The sequence below is a fragment of the Tenrec ecaudatus genome, chromosome 6 (genome assembly GCF_050624435.1).
Source record: "Tenrec ecaudatus isolate mTenEca1 chromosome 6, mTenEca1.hap1, whole genome shotgun sequence".
Classification (NCBI taxonomy): domain Eukaryota; kingdom Metazoa; phylum Chordata; class Mammalia; order Afrosoricida; family Tenrecidae; genus Tenrec; species Tenrec ecaudatus.
This window is the reverse complement of record NC_134535.1, coordinates 87,065,874-87,086,761: the sequence shown is the minus strand read 5'-3', so window position 1 is coordinate 87,086,761 and position 20,888 is coordinate 87,065,874. Positions and strand designations below refer to the sequence as shown.

Sequence of the window (20,888 nt, the reverse complement as noted above, 5' to 3'; positions counted from 1 at the left end):
AGCAGCTACAAGAAGACCCCAACCTTGCTTGGGATGCTCAGCTGCTACCAAGGAGCTGGAGCCGAGACTGGAGTCTGGAGGCGGGAGAAGCAGCCCAGGCATTTTTTGGCGGGAGAGCTGGAAGTCCCAGGAATGACAGGGCAGCCTGTGGAGGGGACTGAGTGCAAAGCTTCACACAGCAGCTCCCAGAGGACACAGCTGCTGGACAGCTCCCAGGGGTCTGTCCCAGGAGCCAGCACCCCCCACCCCTGACCACTGTCTTCCTGTGACCCCCTTCACCCCTGGACAAAGAGGACCCTAGGGAGGCAGAGTTGTGGAGGAGGAAGAAACACGCACCTGCAGGCGTAGGGGGCTGGGACGTCAAGCCCAGAGGGCCCTTCCAGGAGGCCTCCCTGCTCCAACGGGAAGGATTCTGGAATGAAGGAGGAAATGGGTTATTTAAAGAAAGCGCAGTCCTCACCGCTAGTCCGGTGCGCTCTTTCCAGGAACCGGATCAGGAGCTGAAAACGTGTCAGGGGCCATGGAGGGGGCGGGAATGCCGTGTCACCTCCCTCCCAGTGAGAGACCCGGAGCCTGGCGGTAGCTGGGAGCAGGCCTCCCTGGCCGCAGACTCAGCAAGCGGGCAGTGGGAGCAGTGAGCAGCACCTGGAGAGGGGCAGCTGCCTCGTGGAAGGTCACCCGCTCTTAGGGGAGGAAGAAGGGTGTCTTTCTAAGGCAGTTCTGGCGAGCCACTAGCGCCCCCCCACCTCCTGCTGCCCCCCACCCCTGGTCAGGAGAAGCAGGGCCTGGCAGGCTGCTGAGAGTAGGAGGTGCCTGTGTCTTCCGAGCCAGGAGGCTGGGATGGCAGCCCAGGGCTTTAGGGATCCTGGGACGGCATCGATCAAAGACAAGTGTCTGGGATCTCCTGTCTGTGGAGACGGGGTGTAGGCGGGCAGGTGCTGCAGGGGTTAAATACGGCAACAGTGCGCGTTCAAACAGGATGTTTTCTGCCACATTTAGCCCTTCCTCAGACACTGTCAACACCCCAGGCGGCCTCCATGAGGGCTGGAGGAGGGCTGTCGCGGGGCACGGCCTCTGGATCTTGGCATGATGGGTCACCAAGGTGAAGCTGGCAGAATTTCATCTCCCCTCTTCTGCACACACCCAGGTCTGCGCCCTCTCTCTGTCTCTCTCTCTCTCTTCCCCACCCCACTCACTGACACCAACAATGAGATGACTGAGGAGATAAACAGACATGCAGGCACCTGACCCTGAACCTTTCAAGCACATCCCAGACGGGGCAAGTCCAGGCCCTCAGCTCTGTGCCTCCTGGGGGCCTGGCGGGGCAGCGAAGGCCTCAGGCTGGGACGGCCATCCCACAGAGCCTTGAGGTAGAGCCAGCCCCTCCAAGACCCCTCACAGGGGCCCGAGTAGAACACGGGTGGATGCGGAGCACAGACCACCTGAGCTGGGCTGGCCCACCAGGCCCAGGGACGCTGAGCCCTGAGGAAGGCGTGTCTGCTGCTGAACCTCAAGCCAGGCTTCCCCTTGCCTTTTCTTCCTGCAGTGCTCAAGCCCCTCACAGACCACTCTCTCTCTGGGTTCGACCCCACAAGCCTTTTTGGTTCCCCAACTCCCAGCCTGGTCCTCGGGGAGGCTGAAGGGAGGGCAAAGTGGGCACAGAACGGAGCATGGCTTTGCTGTGCTCAACCCGGAAGATGGCTCAGCGTTCAGAGGGGAGATTCAGGTAGAACTTTAACAGAATGTTTAGAACATGAGCTATCAATGTGCCAAGCTCAATACGCCTTCTTTCAGGTAACCTTCACGAGAGCTTCCTGAAGGCAGCCGTCTCATTTGACAGATACCCAAACTCAAGTCCAACGCAGTTTGAGCGACTGGTCCAGGGATCCACGGCAGGCGAGTGGTGGTGGCCGGAGGCCAAGAAGACTGGTGGATTGTAATGCCCAAGTTCTTCCTGTGTCTCCTGGTCCTCCTCCCATTTCCACCATGAGTCACCAGAGCAGACACTGGTTGCTCTGTATCGGGCCCTACTCCAAGGACACACTTTCAATCCCACCCCCACCCCAACAACTTTGTGGAGTGGGTCCCGTTACTATACTTATTTTAGGGATGGAGACACTGAGGCACAGTGAAGTTGATTGTCTTTGGAGACAACCCAAGACAAGCAGAGGCAGATCAGCTGAGTGGACAACGCTGCTTTTCCTAAGGAAGTAGCCTCAGTCATGTCTTCAATCGTAAGCCCTTAATGGAAGGAGCCCCAATCGAGTAATGGTGGAGTAATGGTGATATGCTCAGCGGCCAGCAGTTCGAATCCACCAGCTGCTCCTAGAGATCTGCTCCCATAAAGATTATAGCCAGGAAAGCAGATGCGGCCGTTCTAGCCTGTCATAGCAAGTCTGTCCTGTGAGTCAAATTGGCTCAAAGGCAATGACCACGTGCCCTTGACACCCTCCACCATCACCATCAGGAAGGAAAGAAGAGAGCGCTCCTGGGGTCACAAGAGAAGAACTTCACAATACCCTTCCTTCCAAGGGACCCGGGTTAGGGGAGGGCAGGCCTCAGCCAGCCCCTCTCATCCAGGAAAGCCCCCCGCCGTTCAACAGATGGCCCTCTCTGGGTCCACACAACTTCTCACTACTGGGTGGTCTAGAGGGTCTCCTAAACTTAGCCTCGGGGTCCAAGTGCACGTTCAGCATGGAAAGTGGAGCAAACCAGAGGGCAAGGGAAAAACACTGGCCCCCCACACACACCACCCCCTCCAAGGCCTGTTCTGAGTATGCAGAACATCCCACCGCTTTCCTTGGGGCTGTCCCCACAGCAACCCTCTGCTGACCCTGCTTTAGGAAGACCTCATCTACTAGCACTGAGCAGAGGCGAAACCGGGGAGGAGCCTAAGTCTGCAGGAAAGTCCCTGGCTGCCATCCTGCCAGGGTCTGTACCCTACATCAAAAGCCCTGCCTGACGCTGACCCCAGTCCTGACCTTGCCTTAGCAGAAACGGAGAGATAACACGCTTCCTTCCAGTCACCAAAGACACCACAGGTAACCACTATCTCTCCTACACCCGTACCTGCCAGCTCTCTCAACAGGCACCCTGCCTTCCAGCATTTTCCGCTAAGTGAACAGCCCCCAGTGGAGAGTCTGACCTAGGGGCAAACTGTCTGGGGGAGGCGGCCGAGGCTGTGGGGTCACCTGGGCAGAGGACTAAGAGGTCAGACCCCCGTGGCTCAGTGGGACCCATCACGTTTCCTGGGCCGTCCCCAGAGTCCTGATGCCCATCAGATGGACTCTGAGGAAGTGGGCACTGCCCTCTAAGGTGTTGTCCAGTTCTGAAAGCGTAACAGCTCTGAGATGGGCACTCCTGTCACAGGGCAGCCTTTACATCATTCTAGAAGTGAGATCCATTCCCTGGACTTACTCTCTGAGAGCCTCCAACCTACACGGCCAGCATGAGGGCGACCCACTGGCCTATCGGACAGAGAGCTGGAGTCCGGGAGGAGGAGTCAGAACTGGGCTCCCTCGTTGTGGATATTGGCTGACAGCTCCCACCCCTTCGGGAAAGAAAGTGCTCCCTGACGTGGGGACACGCCGAGTCGGCCGCGTGCTGGGCTCTCCCACAGCCCCTTGCCTGCCGTTTTCCACTTGACCATGCTTTCGGTTCTGTCCGTAAAGCGTCGCACACTCTGACCGTCCTCGCTTTCTGTGCTCTCTCATCCTAGCATAACGGAGGCACAGGCAATGCCAGGGCCAGCTCAAGCGACACCCTTTCATCCTTCCCCACCCCGCAGCGCCAGCCACTGAGCCTGACCCCGAGGCAGCGGAGGGGCCGTGAGAAAGGAGGAGGACAAGGAGAAAGGAGGGTGCACTGCGTAAGTCAATCTTGTCTAAGCTCTTTCTGCCCTCCGCTGTCTCCCCTGCTCCCCCGGGCACACATGTCAAACTCGGGCTGAGAACGGCGGAGAATGACGTCCTCTGGGCTATAATGTCCCAAATAAAATCCACTGGACCCGGTCAGTCACCTCATGAAATCTGCAGAGGGGAAGGAAAAATCCCCTTGTCCAACTACCTAAAATCCCGTTCATAAGAGCCCACCTGGCTGTCTAGCCTGGGTGGGAATATTCTTTGCGGATAGAGAATTCTTTCTCCAGGAAAACCCCCTCTCTTGGAACTGCGGCAGGCTTAGAAAGTTTCCCCTAGGTATGAAAGAAATAGGCTTTTCCTAGCTTCCAACCGCTGGTCCCAGATCCGCTCCTCCAGGGTTTCTGGAAGAAGGGTTTGGCGGCGCCAACACAAGGTCACGTGGGGCCCCTGTTCAGGTTCAAGACGCCTGGAGCGGTGGTGTCACACACGAAAACCCACGGTGCCCACAATGTGTGATGGCGAGGGAGCACTGGAGGAAGCCAGCCTGGGAAGCATTTCATGTCGCCTGAGATCCCGTGAGCTTCCTGGCGGGGATCTCAACTCTTGCCAGGTTTGTCAGTAAAGAGGTCAGCGCAGACGGTGGCCGCCTCTGCCTCCTTTCTCAGGAAAGCACCCTTCCCCACCCACGGAAAGATGCAGGGAAGGAAGGAGTGCGTCCTTGACTGTGTCCCCACAGCTTCTCTAGCCTCTTTGTGGCTTGGCTGCTCCCAGGAGAGGCCGGTCCCCAGCGCTGTTGTGTTAAGAGCCTATTTAATGATGGGAAATTAAGAGGCTGGCGATCTAGTGTTGGAAGCTGTTTACCCTGTGGTTCTTAATGAACCCTTTTACCTTCGAGAACCTGATAGTGTCTGCCAGTTCATTTCACGCCAGAGGTCAGCGGGTCACTGCATACGCACCCGGCTGTGAACTCCCAGCCTTGTGGCCACCCCTCCATCAAGACTCTCTCTCAGCTGACGGTCCTTGAAGCTGAACAGAAGCCACGGGGTGGGAACCCACAGACTCCAGGTCACAGGGCCAGAGATACATGACTTCCTGCCATCTATTTCCACTTCTTATCTGCAATGATTGTTCCTGCAAGCTCTCTTGTTTCGTTTTATTATTCCCACCAGTGGAAACTCTGCCCTTAGCTCTGGCAACAAGATTCCTGGACGGATTCCTGCGCTCCAGGTAACAGGCGGGCTCTGCCCGGCTCACTGTCCGAGGGGGGAGCAGCAGCAGTGAGCAGTGAAACACAGAGGCTGGATCCATCTAAGCGAGAGCTCTGTCTCCCTGCTGTGACAGCCGGAGGAAGAGAGGCCATTGGAAGGGAAGGGAGCCGTCCAGGATCACACCATGAGGGATCGGATCGTGCTTTTCCACGCAAACCCAAGAACCCTCGTCACTAGCCTGGTCGGCCTCCAGAGGGAGAGTAGGGTGGGGGTGAGTCCTTAGAGGAGCAGCATTCTGCTGAGACCCAGAGGCCGATGCACTGGGGCCTCCCAAGCCTGACTCCATCCTCACAATCAGCACCGGGTAACCCAAAGAGGTTGGAGGGTCACTCACTCAGTCCCAGCCTCTAAGGCGCATCTGTCTTTTGCCAGGTCAGGTATCTTTATCAATGCTGGGACCCTCAGCCTGAACCCACATATGCCAAAGTCTACGTTGGCTTTGAAAGATGGCTTTAGGACGCCCCCTCCCCACAATAATCCCCGGTCAACATTTTCCTTACTTCCTCTCTGGGACCAACATGATCTCTGAATCGCTTTCTTTCTGGACAGGATGACAGCCCCAAGTTCTGCTAACCCCAAGGTACCCAGGATTCTTAGCACCAAATCCCTCGCTTGGAAAGATGCAGGGAAAGTGCGTCCTTGACTGTGTCCCCGCGGCTTCTCTAAGCTCCACAACCACCTTGGCCAACCTGATGCCACAGAGCCCCCGACCACCGCCCAGCTTCTCCCAGTCCTGTTTCTTCATGCACAAGCAGGACGGGGGTGGTACCTGACTCACAGGCGGTCGAGAGGATCTGGTGAGCTGATGTCTACACTCACTCAGACCAGCGCCTGGCACACTGCAGGTCCTGCTGCTTGACAGTCCCTGGAGGACAGGGGGCTGGCAGCAAGGAGAGCTGCAGGCTCCCCAGAGGAGCCGGCGGAGGACAGGGAGCCAGCTCTCGGTCTCAAACACTCCACTCCAAACAGCCAGTGCCCGGAAAGCCACGTTTCTGCTGAGTTGGCGGGAGGGGGAACTGACCAGCCCACCCACCTGAGGTTTCCAGACATCTTGGGATGGAGAGAAACGGATCATTCTACTCTCGCCTCACAGAACAGCGTCTACTATGGGCTGCCAGAAGCACCAACAAACCCACCGTAGAAGAGCTGGAAGCAGCATGGCCCCTGGCAGGGAGGATGATGAGGCCTTGGTCGACTTATTTGGACACCTTACCAGAAAGACCCATTGCTAAAGAAGGGTTATCAAGACTGAGAACATGGAAGGCCTGGCAGGTACCTCCATCTGTTGGAGACGCTGAGCTACAAGTCTGAACTTTTCTTTCACGAGAAAGATAAGGCCCCTGGTGTGTAGGTTGCCACGGATTGCCAATCTCTTCCACCCATGGCCTCTTCCTTTACCCCCTCTCACCCAGTGCCATCCCCCTTCCCATCCCACACCCACCCCCTCCCCTGCCACCAGCCACAGCTTGTCCTGAGTCACGTATCTGTTCGCACCCTGACCTGACTGCACCTGAAGCTTGGCAGCCCCGAGATGCTGCCTCGGCCCTGTTATCAGGGCAGTGGCAGCTCCACACCCCTCTCCCGCCCACTACCAAACACACTGCAGGAGGGAGAGCGCTGGGAAACACGGAGGGAGGTGCCAATGGGGGCGGTGGTGGGAGGGGAGCCAGGCGGTGGCAGTATGGGCTGCAGGGGTGGCTCCAGCAGCAGGGGGTTGGACTGGACTCCTGGTTGCCCTCCCTGCCACTCCCCATCCTCAGCTCTTGGACGTCTGGGGAGGTCACGCACTTCTCATGGGATAGGCCCCGAAGCCTGCGCCCCAGCTGTAAAGGATCTACGGGGTGCTCTGAGATGATTAGGACTGGGGGGGCTCCCTAACACGCAGCTCCCTGGGTATCGGTGAGGCTTCTCATGGGTGTGTGCTCAGGCAGAGGGGAGCGGGGTGCCTCCCCTGACCCCTAGGAGCTAATCCTGAGCTTCTGGTCAGCGCTCCAGCCAGCCTCCTGAGCAGATTCCCCTGTGCAGGCCAGGGGCACTTTTGAGTACTGGGAGTTTTTTCACGATCACATGATAATCTGAAGTCAGGTTTCATTCTGATTCCTACTCTAACCTCAATCGACCTTGGGGGTTCTGAGAGCATAGAAAATGAGGCTTCTCATATCAAAGACCCAAAACCAAAACCAAAAAAAAAATCATATCATTGTGAATGAGAAGGGGTGTGGAGTGGAGCCCCAAAGCCCATTTTTAGGTAACTGGACATCCCCTTACAGAAGGGCCATGGGGAGGAGACGAGCCAGTCAGGGTGCAGTATAGCACTGATGAAACATACAACTTTCCTCTAGTTCTTTAATACTTCCTCCCCCTCACTATCATGACCCAAATTCTACCTTACAAATCTGGCTAGACCAGCGCATGTACATGGGTACAGATAAGAGCTGGAAACACAGGGAATCCAGGACAGATAAACCTCTCAGGTCCATAATGAGAGTAGCCATACCAGGAGGGGAAGGGGAAGGTGGGGTAGACAGAGGGAACCAATTACAAGGATCTACATACAACCCCCTCCCTAGGGTACAGACAACAGAAAAGTGGGTAAAGGGAGACATTGGTCAGTGTAAGACATGAAAAAATAATAATTTATAAAGGGTTCATGATGGAGGGAGGGAGGGGGACGAAGGGGGGAAAATGAGAAGTTGATACCAAGGGCTCAGGTAGAAAGAAAATGCTTTGGGGATGATGATGGTAACAAATGCACAAATGTGTTTGACACAATGGATTGTGATGCGTTGTATGAGCCCCCAATAAAATAATTTTAAAATATGTTTTTTTTAATGAAAAAAAGAAAATGGGCCTCTCTCCCGCTGGCTCTTTGGGAAAGGGCCCCAGAGGTCAGAAAGCAGCTGGTCTCTTCTGTGGCCCAGTTGACTTCCCTACGGCTATTGGTGCCCACCCAGACCCACGCCTGGACCCCTGGGGGTTACAGGACGCTCTAGGATTGAGCTGGAAAGGAGAGGTGGAGGAGAGAGTTCTGGAAAATTCAGTGGAGCTGAAGCAGAGCGAATAGGGTGAATGCTGAGAAAAACCACCTGGGTGGCCAGATGTGGGAACTGGACTACTACACACCCTGAAGACCTCAAACTTGCTTGCATACGTCCCCTCTGTCCACTCCTCTTCGCTGGCCAACAGACCACTCTCTGGGAGTCAGGAGTCACCTGGGACACAAGTACATGGTGCTGGCTCACTGAAAGCTCCCACCAGGGACGTTTGTGGAAGGCCCCTCACACGAGCAATCACTTGCCACCCACAGGCTGAGTCAGGAAGTTCAGGAGCACTGCCGGCTGAGGAACACAAGCCTAGCTGAACCTTCCGTGTCATGGTTGCCTCGGGAGGGGGGTGGCCTAGGGCAGTGGGAATCCTATCAGCCCACAGAGTGTTAGGAAATAGCTACTTGTACCCTCGTCCGTGAACCTCCTCAAATGACAACTGTACCCAAGTCCCTCACTTGGGCCATTTTTCTCTTCCTTGTTTTCCTTTGGAACGGACTGAGTCCACAGAGCAGGGAGCAGCATGCACTGCTGCCCCGGGATAGAGGAAGAACCAAACCAAGTTCAAGAGCAGCCACCTGCCTTCCCGGGAAGACTCCTGTCTGCAGGGGGTCTCCGCCCCCACCTGGGTCAGAGACCTGCTTCCTTGCTGGGCCTCCACCCTAGGCAAGAGACTGCCTTCAGACAGCGCTCTTGGCCGTGGAGCAGACACCCCTGGAGACCTGGCTGAGCTGGGCTCCGCTGGACTTGCTGCCGGTCAGATCACTACTGGGACTTGTTCTCTAGGGAAGGAAACTTCAGGTTCACAAAGACCACCTGGCGAAGTTAATGGGTGACCGAGAGCTGCGTGTGACCCATCACTGTGACCTGAGCTTGCTCTTTCTCTCCACTCCTTGCTTTTCCAGAACAAGCCTCCCCCCCCTCCCGCCTACCTCCTTGATCTGGACAGCAACTCTGAAGCCAGTCTCCTCGGGAGCCCCCACTGAGCCGCTTTCCCTCCTGACTTCCGGAAGAGTGGCTCAGGGCAACAGGCACCGGAGGAGGCTGGCCCAGGTCACCCAGCAGGTTAGGGCCTTTCTCAAGGCCGCTCTGCACAACCTCCTCCAGCCCGGATGTTCAGAGTGGTGGAGACCACAGTCGTGCACCGCCTGCTACCCCCTGTGGACTCAAGGTGAGGCGTGTGGGTGCTGAGTAGTCCCTGCACACGGGGCTTCCACCCCCTACGGGTTAAAAGGGCTTGTCAGAATTGGCACGCACTGTGGAAATGTTCCCCCACCGCCTGCCGTTGACTGTACTTCGGTGGCTTGTGTGCAGCAGTCCTGGATCCACATGGTCAGCAGGGGAGACAGACTGGGCTTTCTGCTCAGAAAGCCCACAGAGGTTCGCTATGAGTCAGTGCCGATTTCAGGGCAGTGAGTGAGTGCGTGCTGGAAGCTAATGCCGCCAATTCTTTCAAACAGCAGCCGAGCACCCTTGCTAAATAAGCCCACTCCAGGGGAACCAGGAACAGAATGGCAGGGGAACGAATTCATCGGACGGGGTAAGATAGAGCCAAAAAACAAAAACGGAATACCAATAATCATATTTAATATCATAACAAAGGCTCCGGGGGGTGGGCGGGATCACAGGGGAGCTGATATCAAAGAGGGCACGAAGAAAGAAAATGTTTTGAAAAGTATGCCGGCAGCAATTGTGCAATCGTGCTTGATCTAACTGAACGATGGATCATTAAAATATCGGTGAGACGCTCCCGATAAAATGAGGGAGGGCCATAAAGTGAAACAGATTAGGCAAAAAGGCCTGCCAACCTATTTCTGAAAAGCACCGAGGGGAAGCCCCATGGATCGAAACAGAATCGTGAGCGGTGGAGTGCTGGGAGCAGAGGTTCTCAACCACGGCGGCACAGCGCCCGGCGGGCACCATGTCCGGGGGTTGCGCACCACTCAGCCAGGAGTCGGAGCTGACTCAGTGGGAACTAACAACTCCAACTACAACACAGGCACGTCAGGCATGGCTTTACCAGCAGGCTTCCCCCAGGAGGAAGAGGAGGACCATCAGGTGTAACACAGAAAGCTGGGCAAAGAAACCATTTCCGAGGCTACTGCCAATGCTAGGAAAAATATTTAAAGTGGCAAGTGACCCTCTCTCCGCCATCAGCAGGGCCCTATAGGGCAGGATAGAACTGTTCTGGAGAGTTCCTGGGACTTAAAGCTCTATGGGAGCAGACAGTCTCATTTTTCTCCTGGGCAGTGGCTGGTGGAGTCCAACACGTATGTAACCCACTGCACCATCAGGGCTCCTTATTCCTTTAACAAGGGCTTTGTCTGATCTGGGTCTACGAGCCAGTCACCTGTGGAGAGAAGCTGTCAGAAGACCAACACTGCAGCCTAAAGCTGGGCTGGGCCTGTGTTCTATTTGCACCCCACCCCCTCTCAGCTCTTACCCACTCTCCACGCTGTTTCCTTGTCTGAAAAACGAGGAAAAAAACCAACACCCGCCTCTCAGACCTCCATGATCTGAGAGGATTTTTGGAGAGGTGAAGCAGGCAGGAGTTTGGTTCTGAAAAATCTGTGACCTGTCTCAAAACTGATGCCCAAGGAAAAGAAATATGCTTCCCAGGCCCCCTGACAAAGATGTCCCTCAGCCGAGAGCACACATCATGTGCTCAGTAAAGGTTAACCAGAGAAACAACTGTGTGGTCACAGAGCGATCCTGCCTCGGGGCAGCCCTGTGCAGGGTGTCCAAGACGACAAATCTTTATGGGAGCAGGCAGTTTCATCGTTCTCCAACAACTGTGAGTTCTTCCTTTGCACAACAGGTATCATAACTGGGCGCCTTGGGGGGGGGGGGGTCCTGCATCTGAGGTGCTGAGCCGCATGTCAGGATGTTCTAAACACACTAAGCAATTGTCCTTCAACTCTCCTTTTGGGCTCAGGGGACCTGGTCTCACAAATCAACATGTTCCCATCCAATAAGAAGTTTCTAAGAGGACCCTGGGGGCATAGCAGTTACATGTTGGGCTGCTAACTGCAAGGTCAGCAGTTTGAAACCTCCAGCCACTCTGGTGGGGGAAAGACAGGGCTTTCTACTCCCATAGAGCGTGACTGTCTGGGAAACTCACAGGGGCAGTACTGCTCTGTCCTAGAGGGTCGAGCTATGAGCAGACATCAACTCCGTGGCATGGAGCAAATAAAGGGCACCTGGGCCGTGGTAGATACTATGTGCAGTGGAGGCCCCTCAGAGATGGGACTCAGATCCTGCTCTCAGAGGGATCACGGGAGCGTGGGGGAAATGGACAATCAACAGTCCTGCCAGGTACGTGCTCAGCTGGAGGTAAACACAAAACCCTCTAGAACCAGCCCTGCCCGGAGCCATCCAGAAGTTTGATGTTCATAGAGGAACAAGAGGTGGGTCTGACTCTTTTCCCCTCCCTTCAGTGCCTTTCAGAGGGGTTGCTAAGTAAGAGACGCCCAACCGTGAGTGAGCTCCGCTCCATCTCCCAAGTGTCCCAGGCTGCCCATAGGTTTCTCCCGCTGCACACAGGGTAACCAACAGAGCCGTCCAGATCTCAAATGGAGTTCATTAGGATGGAATTTTACCTGAGGCAGCCCAACCCCCAGTTCTTAACATCATGGCACCCAGGATGTGCGGGTGCTTGCCAAATAGGCTGGGCAGAAGTAACTACCCACCCACAGCCCCCCCCCCCACCAAACTCCCCAACCCCCGCCCCCTCTGGCAGAAGTCCGGAAATTCAGAGCCCTTTGGAACAAACAACTCTGCCCTGAAGGTGTTTTCCAGCATCTTCCTGGCCAGCCTGGAACTCTCCCCTTCACCCCGAACACCACCACCCACCTGCCGACTCCTACCCACAGGAAGGAGATGACTGAGCCCAGTGACCAGGATGCTGCAGGGGGACGCAGCTGGGGGCAGTGAGCAGGGGCATCTCTTCTGGACTTGGAAAGACCTGCCTTCAAGTGCTGGTGCTATCTCAACGTTGGGTTCTGGCTCAGTCAGTTGGAGGCAAAGCCCCTTCACACGCCTCGAAACTCCCTTCCTGCTCTGTGCGGTGCAGACAATAACATTCCTCACGTTGTGGGCTGATAGCAAGGCCTAATTGGGAAATGTATGGAAAACCTTTCACACATTGCCCGGAACACAGTCATTTATGACAGCCGTTGGTTCCTATGTCTGTCAGCATAGCATGTTGGATGATATGTTAGTTGATGATGCAGTAGGTGGGTTGCGTGTTGGGCTGCTAACCTGAGGTTAGCCGTTCTAATCCCCCAGCTGCTCTGCAGGGGGAAGGGTGTTCTGCAGGCATTCTGCTCTGTTCTCTCCATCGCCCCTCCTCTGGCTGTGCTGCCCTAGCCTGCCTTCTCAGGTTGGACAGTAACGGCAGACTCCAAACAATTGGTCCGTAGAGACTATTATTCAACTTCAAGTCAGCTCACCGACAGACCTGGCCAGACCTGTGCGAAATCACCACGTTGTCTGCTATGCTTTGTGGAGCCAGCACCTACGTGGCTCTGCTGTCCCGGTGTCCTCTTCTCAACACCAGTGCCCCAGCAAAGCAAGTGTCCCACCCCAGCCCCTGGACCAACCCAGCTCAGCAGTACTAGCTGCCCACCTAGTGTGTGCTTGGCACGGTGGACGCTAGGCAGATGTCACGTGATGCTCAGTGTTGGCAAGGATGTGGAAGCATGGGACTCCCTCTCTCATCGCTGGAAGGAGACTGGAGAGAAAGGGCCCCACTGCACCCAAACCCAGGCTGGGCACTTGGGAGACAGATGGCGGGAGGGAGGGTGGTGCAGCAGGCAGGCACACAACGTAAGCCCGAAATCAGAACCCCAGGTCTAGGGCATTCAGCCTAAGCCTTCCAGCAGATGGAAGGGGGCGGTAGACCCTCCTGGGTTGAAGTCGACAGGAACTCGGTATCAAGTGTTGGAAACGATGGGAAGCAATAGGAGGCTTTACCTGTTGCAGTTGAAAGGAGGGCTTCTGGTACACCCACTGTGAAAAATCCCTGGGGATGATAGGGACATGGAGCAGGGGATTCCCTGTGACCCCAGATGTGCCCTAAAGAAACACCCACAAATATGCAGGAGTTCAAAGTATTCTTAGGAGCATTGTTCAGAGTCACCCCAAACTGGAGAACAAAGCCCCTAAGACCCATCTACCACAGAGACCCTGGCTGCACAGAGCGGGCCATTCTTCCAGACAGTGCAGAAGAATGAGCAGCAGCTGTGTGCATCGCCGGGGAGGAGGCTCAGAGACACGATGCGCAGAGACAGCGTGCAGCACACAGAGCATCCGTGCGTGTCCATTTCAAAGGCATGCAAAGCCAGACCGTGTCTTGTATGAAAAACCTTCAGGGTGGGCGACTTATCAGGAAAAGACAAACATGAAAACTTAAAGAGGGGTCCAATTGGGGGACATGGGCAAAGGGGCCTTTCCAGGTACTGAGAATGTCACATTCCCAACTGGCGTGGTGGGCAAAATAATGGTCTATTACAGCGGTTCTCAGCCTGTGGGTCGCAACTCCTTTAGGGGTCTCCTGATTCCTAACAGTAGCAAAACTGCAGTTATGAAAGAACAACGAAAATAATTTGATGGTTGGGGTCACCACCACATGAGGAACTGTGTGAAAGGGTTGCGGCATGAGGAAGGTGGAGACCCGCTGCTCTATTAAATGGCTCCTGAGTCTCTGCATGTTATTGTTGAGAGGCATCCTCGAGTCTGCCCTGACTCACAGCAACCCGGGGACAATGGAGGGAGGGAAACCTGCCCGTCCATCAGTGGTTAGGTTTGAGCCCATTGTTGCAGCCACGGTGCCGATCCATCCTGCTGAAGGTCTTTCTCTTCCTCACTGCCCCTCTACCAAGTACGATCTCCTTTCACAGGGACGGGGCTCTCCTGCAACACGTCTGTACTTATGTATATGGGAAGCGTTCATGGGCACAATATGTTTCAGGGTTGAAAAATTCAAAGCAGTAAGCTGAAAGAATCGAACCTGCGACCCAGAGAAGTGAAGTCACTCTCTCTCGGTCATTAGCCAACAAATCACTGTACTGGATCTGAGGTTAGTCCTCGGGGCTGGGGTAACCATTCCTGGGTTCTAAGGGGGCTTCTCATGATGAGTTTACTGGGCTCGTAAGTTTGAGAACAATTGCGAGAACCCGTCTCTTTTTCATGGCGCAGATAGCTAAGCACTCTACTAACCCAAAGGTTGGCTGTTTGAACACCCCCCCTCCCCCCGCGAGAGGTGACTTGGGAGCCAGGCCTGGCAGTCTGCTCCCCAAGGGGCAGAGACCTGGGAGCTCTATGAGGCCTAGTTCTACCCTTCACACAGGGTGGCCGTGAGTCAGAATGGCCTGCAGAGTACCTGGCTTGGGTCCCGTCTGGTCCCTTTTTCCCACTCTCTCCCTGTTAAATCCCCAGGGCCCTGAACAGTGCCCCCCCCCCCACAGTAGCCCCAGGATGTCCATCTGCTGCATGACGGTCCCAATAGTCAGCTTACGTAGTTTCTAGTCCTCGCATAACCCTACAAGGGAGCTCTTATTATCCCCAATTTAAAGATAAGGAAACCGAGATTCAGGGAGATTAAGAAACGTGCCCAAGGTCACAAACTAGAACGTGACAGAGCAGAGATTGGGGCCCAACTGTGCCTGACATGAACCCTGAGCTGTTCCCAACCCGGGCTTTGAACACAGCACTGCCTAAAATTCCAGTTGTCCTAAGGAGCCCTGGAACCCCAGCTGAGGGCTCGGCTGGGTGGTTCCACCTCCTCACCAGCCGCTGTCTCTAAGATGCCTGCCAGCGTGCAGCCGGGCTCACAGGTAACTGCAGCCCTGGGCCGTTGACGCCACCTCTTTACACCTCAGCTCCCACCCTGGGATGGTGGAGAGGAGGACAGGACTTACCCCACAGGGAGGCTGTGAGGATCCAGGGGAAGTCAAGCGCTTGACAGAGTGTCCACGTCAGGCTACCAGATGAGGCTACAATCCATTTCTTCTTCCAGGTTGGTTAAGGTCAAGGTCTTCCTTAAGGGATAGCTGGGGACAAGGAAAGGTAAGCCAGGTGAGAGAGGCTCCCGGCTGGCCAAGGAAGCAATGATCTGCTCGGACCTCGCTGCATTTGGCAGAGAATGGGTTATCCGTAAAGCCATTCCGCTGAATTAAAAGAACATCTCTTAGCTGCCTTCCAACTCATTCAAGCCTTAATGGATTCCACGCAGTCTCTCTGCCCAGGGCTGCCTTTCTTGGGGTCTTGTTTGCAGGATTTCACCAGGGTCAAGCACCCACAACTGCCAAAGAGGCACCCAGGCCTGGGGCTGCTGCCCGAGTGACGCTTCTTCGGGAGAACACTGCACGCAGAGTCCCTTCTGCAGAATCAAGCTTGCTCTGAGGTCCACGTGTTCAAACTAGTTGGTCATTCGAACCTGCCACTCACCAACATTCATCACTGCCCCAGTTGTGGGAGAGAGGGCAGTAAAAAACAAAACCAAAAAGAAGGGTAGTGCTTGCTCAGGGTACTGGGTCGGGCCCCAGGCAGAGCTGAGCGTGAGATCTGACTCAGGCTCTCCACTCCCCAGCTCTGTCCCCTTGGCTTGGTGCTTAACTCCCCAGAGCTCCCATCTCCCCACTTGTCAAATGAACGGATCCGAGCTTCTGATCTCACAAGACCGGGGCAGAGTCGGAGGAGGCTGGGCGTGGATGAATTTGGCACGGCATGTGATCCAGTGAGAGCACTGCCTAACTAGACATTCCTGGAGCTCCCACCCCACGGCCAGCAGGTGGCACGCAACAGATGTGTCACCAGCCAGGCCTCCTGGGTGCCCCACGGTGACTGGAATGCCACCGCACGCTTGCGTAATACCTCGAGGCTTCCACTAGTCATCAGAAGGCCAGCGAGAGGCAGTAGCTTCCCAGGAACTGACCGCTGGGTCTTGTCCAGTTCTTTTCCAGCTGCTGCAGCTGCCCACACCCAGCTCAGGACCAGGACTCTCCCCTATTCAGAATGAGGACTTTGTGTGGCAGCTGATTCTGGGAACACTGCTTCATCTATTCCTTGGTCCAGGACCTGCAGGGCAGGTTTGCAAAAGCATGACACACACTCACATTCCCGGAGCACAGATGGCTTCTGCCTCTGGCTCCTGTCCTTGACCGAGCAGCCAACCACCTCCTGCCTTCCCCAATCCGATACTTCCACCTACTCACAAGTTGCCTCAAGGAGTGGGACTTCCCAAGAGGGCTTCATTGCCCTCTTCACCCTCCTGAGCTGAGAACAACTTCCCTGCTGCCCAGGGGACAAGCGTCACCGCACAGTCGTCAAGGAGGCGCCGTTCCCCCAGCCCGATGTCCCACGCACTGGCCACTGGGACTCTCCAGGAAGCCTTTCCTGAGCATCCGGACCACGGAGCCCACGGACCAGAATGGGAAGCCGTTTCTTTCACTAGCCACCACAGCAGGATGCAGTCGCCACCACCAACACTTGTAGCTCGGGTTGAGCAAGAGCAAGCTTTCGCCATCTGGATCATTTCCTTAATCATCAGAGCAAAGCAAACCGGAGAGGACAACTCTAGAATCCAAGGGAAAAGATTCCATCTTTGGCTCAGCAACTTTCTCCGGTCCTAAACTCCACTTTGCTGATCACATCCTGGGTCCTGGTTACACTTGACCTGTACACACACACACACACACACACACACACACACACACCTTCCCTTCCAGGTTATTTAGTCCTGGGCTTTCCTGTGGGCGAGCATGGGCCCCAAAGGTCTGGACACTGGATGGATAAAATGAAGAGGCTTCCGATTTGAGGGGAGAGAGAAGCAGCTCGAGGCCGAGGCCGGGTTCCAGCATAAATCCCAGTTACCCCTGGGGCAACTGAAGGGGAGTGGGTGGGCCTTCCAGTGGCAGTCCGAGGCGTGGGGCAGGAAAACCAAAGTGGAGGCCCATCACAAGTCCCACAAGTGGTGAGCTAGTTCCTGGAGCGTGGGACTGAGGGCAGTGTTTCCCTCTGGGAAAATGTTGGGCCCTCAGAATTAAGTCTCCCATCTCGTCCTCCCCACAAAACCCCACTTCCCATCTTGCCCTATCACTCTTGCTGCTGCTAGGTGCCATTGGGTCAATTCCAACCCATCGCAACCCCATAGGGCAGGGAACACCTGCTCCCTGTGAGGTTCTAAGACTGTGTCACTCTTTACAGGAGTAGAAAGCCCCATCTTTCGCCCACGGAGCTGCTGACCTTGAGGTTAGTAGTGCACCGTGAAACCACTATGCCACCAGGGCTCTTGGGAGGAGTTTTCTACAGGCATAGATAGTCAGGTCTTTCTCCCATGGAGCCACTGGGTGGGTTTGAACTGTCAACCTTTCCGCCGGCAGCTGAATGCTTAATTATGGTGCCAGCAGATCTCCTTCCCTCTATCCCTAGAATGACGGAAGGTTCCGGGAAGCTTCTGCAGACAGTTTCGGTTGATGTCTCTTGTCCTGGCGTAAGTATCAATAGCACACCTTTCACACTCACACGTGTGCCACTTTGGATGCCGAACTACACAGTGACTCTGTCTGTTGCATCCCAGAGGAAAATGACCTGAGACATCATGAGAAGGGAGGTCCTTCTGGAGCAGAATGTCACTTCAGTCCAGAAGGGGATAGACGTGAGAGGAGAGTCCGACAGGTACTACCCCTCCTGGGACTCAGATTATCTTAGTCTGGTGGGTTCAGCTCTCCCACCATCTCCGAAATAGCCTAGCACCATGTGGGACATGCAGGAGGCCCTTAATAAAGTCTTGTCATTTCCTCTACCTGTTTCCAAAAGAGACTTGCCGTAGCGAGCAAAGGAAAGTTGAAATCCTGTAACTCTCCCTGTTCAGCAGAGAAGAGAGAAACACACCCTGAAATAGAATCCTAGCTCAGACGCCCAGCTCCTCCTAGCTCTGGCTCTCTGGCCACGAGCGCCTAATTGCTGAACAGCCCACAAGAGGCTTCTAGAACAGCGATATCAGTCAGGCTGGTCGCTGACCCCTTAGGATAAACAGGATGTGATACAAAGATGTGGACAGCTGGACCGCTCGCTCCTGGCTTCGATACACACCTGGCTCTGGCCCGCTGGTCCTAGGTCATCTTCTAAACGTGGAGCAATAGGTCCGGACTTTAAAGAACTCACTGCCAACAAGTCAATTCCCATTCATGGCGACCCTATGGGACAGAGCTGAATGGCTCCTCTAGGTTTCCAAGACTGTCTGTCTTTATGGGAAAGGAAAGCTTCATCATTCTCCCACAGAGTGACTGGTTTTAAACTACTGATCTTGTGGGACACTAGCAATTTGTCGCAGGGCGTGAGGGAAGCCACAGGTCCTCCTGGAATGTCCACTGAGCCTTAGTCCCCAAAGATGACCAATGCCGAGGCAGGCGAGGGGAAGAAGTCTGAGAAACCATACACACAAATAGCCGGGCATTCCCAACAACACCCAGGCGCTCCCTAACACTGAGACCAAGAAGTATTGGTTGGGCCGACAAAGGAGCGAGGGACCAGGAGAGCTTCTTAACACTCTCCGTCCATCTTTTCTTATCCCACTCCCCAGTCCCTCCTTCAGCTGGCTCAAAGTACCGCTGCTGGCTGACCAAATCTAAGCCGAGAACCCTGACAGACGCAATGCTCCGGCCTTTCACGGCTTGCATCAGTCACACAGTCTCGTTGGTCTCCAAGGATTCTCCTTAAATGGTTCCAGAGAGCCCACCAGGTGGGAGCAACAGACTCTGCTTGGGGAGCTCTCGAACCCCAGACAAAAGCCAGAGAGAAATGTGCAGTCTGGTCACTTTCTCCTGTGACTGTATGCCAGCCTTCACTCTAGTCCAGAAAGACCCCAAAAGCATGGGAAGGAGATTGCACATGGCGGAATAAGCACGGCCCCCCAACCTACACCACTCTCAGTTGAAGAGCTGAGGCACCAAGGTCCGGTAACCCCATCTCCACCTCACCCAACCCAACCACTCCCTAGCCTGCGCTGATATGGGGTTGTTGGCAAACCCCATGCTGTCCCTGGTCGCAGAAACTTTCTGATTTCTTCTGCATATCCGCTTCACCAGCAGGGATGGCTAGAATGGCCCACTAACAAGGTCCCTAGACAGAAAATGGGATGAATGTGGAGAAGCCAGCCACGCTGGGATGCGCTGCCTGATTCTCTGAGAATGAAGAGAGGTGGATTTACCTCCAAGCCCCACTCTCTTCAGAGCCCACAGCCCATTGCTACGGCTCTGTTGGGTGTCTGAACCTCTGAAGGAGGGCTACCAGCAGCCATGAGGACAACAGGCCTCCAGCAGGGGCTGGAGCAGAGCTGAACTCTGCCCGGGAGAGCTTCTGCAGTGCTCAGAAAATGCCTGCCCAACTGCCTGTCTGGGCTCCGGCCTCTCTGGCTGTAGCTGAGCCCAGACAGGAGGCTGACTCACTCACCACACGGAGGAGGAGGAAGAGGAGGAGGAGGAGGAGAACGAGGAGGTATGGGAAGGACCTGGCATCAGAGATCCAACACTTGCCCAGTTGGGGGCATCTGGGTTTCAGGCTCAGTGGTCCAGGGTGGGAGAAAGAGTGGGGGCAGAGAGGGGAGCTGATCATTGTACTCTGGAAGCCCCAGGCTGCTCACTGAATGCTACTTCCCCTGGATCCTCCCCCCACCCCCACCCAGACAAGGGACCCCTCACCTCCTCCAAGTTCAAAGGACTCCCTGAGCCCCATCCTGGATTAATGCTCATCCCCATATCTTGCACTCATCTGGGGACAGCCTGTCCTGAAAACATCAGTCCAGTGCACAAGCGTTGATTAGGTCTGAAATCATTAGTGGTTTAAAAAAAAATCAAAAGTTAGGAAACGAAAGGGGAGAGAAAAACGCCCTACTTCAAAGCTCCAACTCTACAACCACAGGTGACGGTACCTGGGCCCTACAAGCTAATGGTAGGAGACACACTCTATCATACCCAGATGTGCTGAGCACCGCCGACAGCCAATCGCTCCCTTTATGATTCGTCCACGCCACACCAAGGCGCCCGGGCAGAAAAGGGAAACAAATGCTTCTTGTTGCCCCAGACCTCGGACCGGCCACCGCATCGAGGAGGTCCCGCTGCCCTCGCCGGCCCAGCGTCCGCTCTTCCTCTGCCCTCCGTGCCCCTCGGTGCCTCTGCCTCATGGCACCGCAGCCCGCTCTCGGTCTCCAAGTTTGCCCCGCTTAGACTCGAGGGCTTGCCCCCGGGCACCCAGGCTCCTGTGGCCCCGATCCCCCCACCCAGGACCTGATCCCTATCCTGGGACACCCGTCTCCCCGTGCCCGTGGTTCCCGGGTCCGCACCTGGTCCGGCCGGTGGACACGCTGCGCAGCGATCCCCGCGCCTCGGGCTCTGCCGCTGCCTTTTGACAAGCAGCGACAGCCCAGCACCTGGCCCCGCCCCTCGCGGCCCCGCCTCCGGGCCAGCCCTGCCCTCGGCCCCGCCCGCCCTCGCCAAGTGTGGCCTCTGCGTTGGAACCATCTTGACGGGCTCTACCCCTGCGCGGGCGCCTGGAGCGTTGCGCCGCCAGGGAGGCCTCCGCGATGCCGTCGCAGGACAGGGCAGGCCGCCCGCCCCGTGCGCGGGCAGTGATCGTGGAGGTGGTGGGCGCGCAGGGCCACTCTCAGGCTTCGGGGTCGCATCCCCGAGCCCTCCCGCCCCGTCCCCGCCCCTGGC

General features: G+C 55.8%; 1 protein-coding gene across 1 annotated transcript in view; it reads right to left on the bottom strand.

The window, feature by feature from the left end:
- VDR (vitamin D receptor) overlaps positions 1-20,581 on the bottom strand; it is a 58,358-nt gene extending 37,777 nt beyond the window's left edge. Inside the window, exons 1-3 of the mRNA XM_075551818.1 lie at positions 20,516-20,581; positions 15,093-15,224; positions 337-412 (exon numbers count right to left, since the gene is read on the bottom strand). The gene's annotated coding sequence lies outside the window, so the exon portion shown is untranslated. The remainder of the gene's footprint in view (positions 1-336; positions 413-15,092; positions 15,225-20,515) is intronic.
- Between the last annotated feature and the right edge of the window lie 307 nt (positions 20,582-20,888).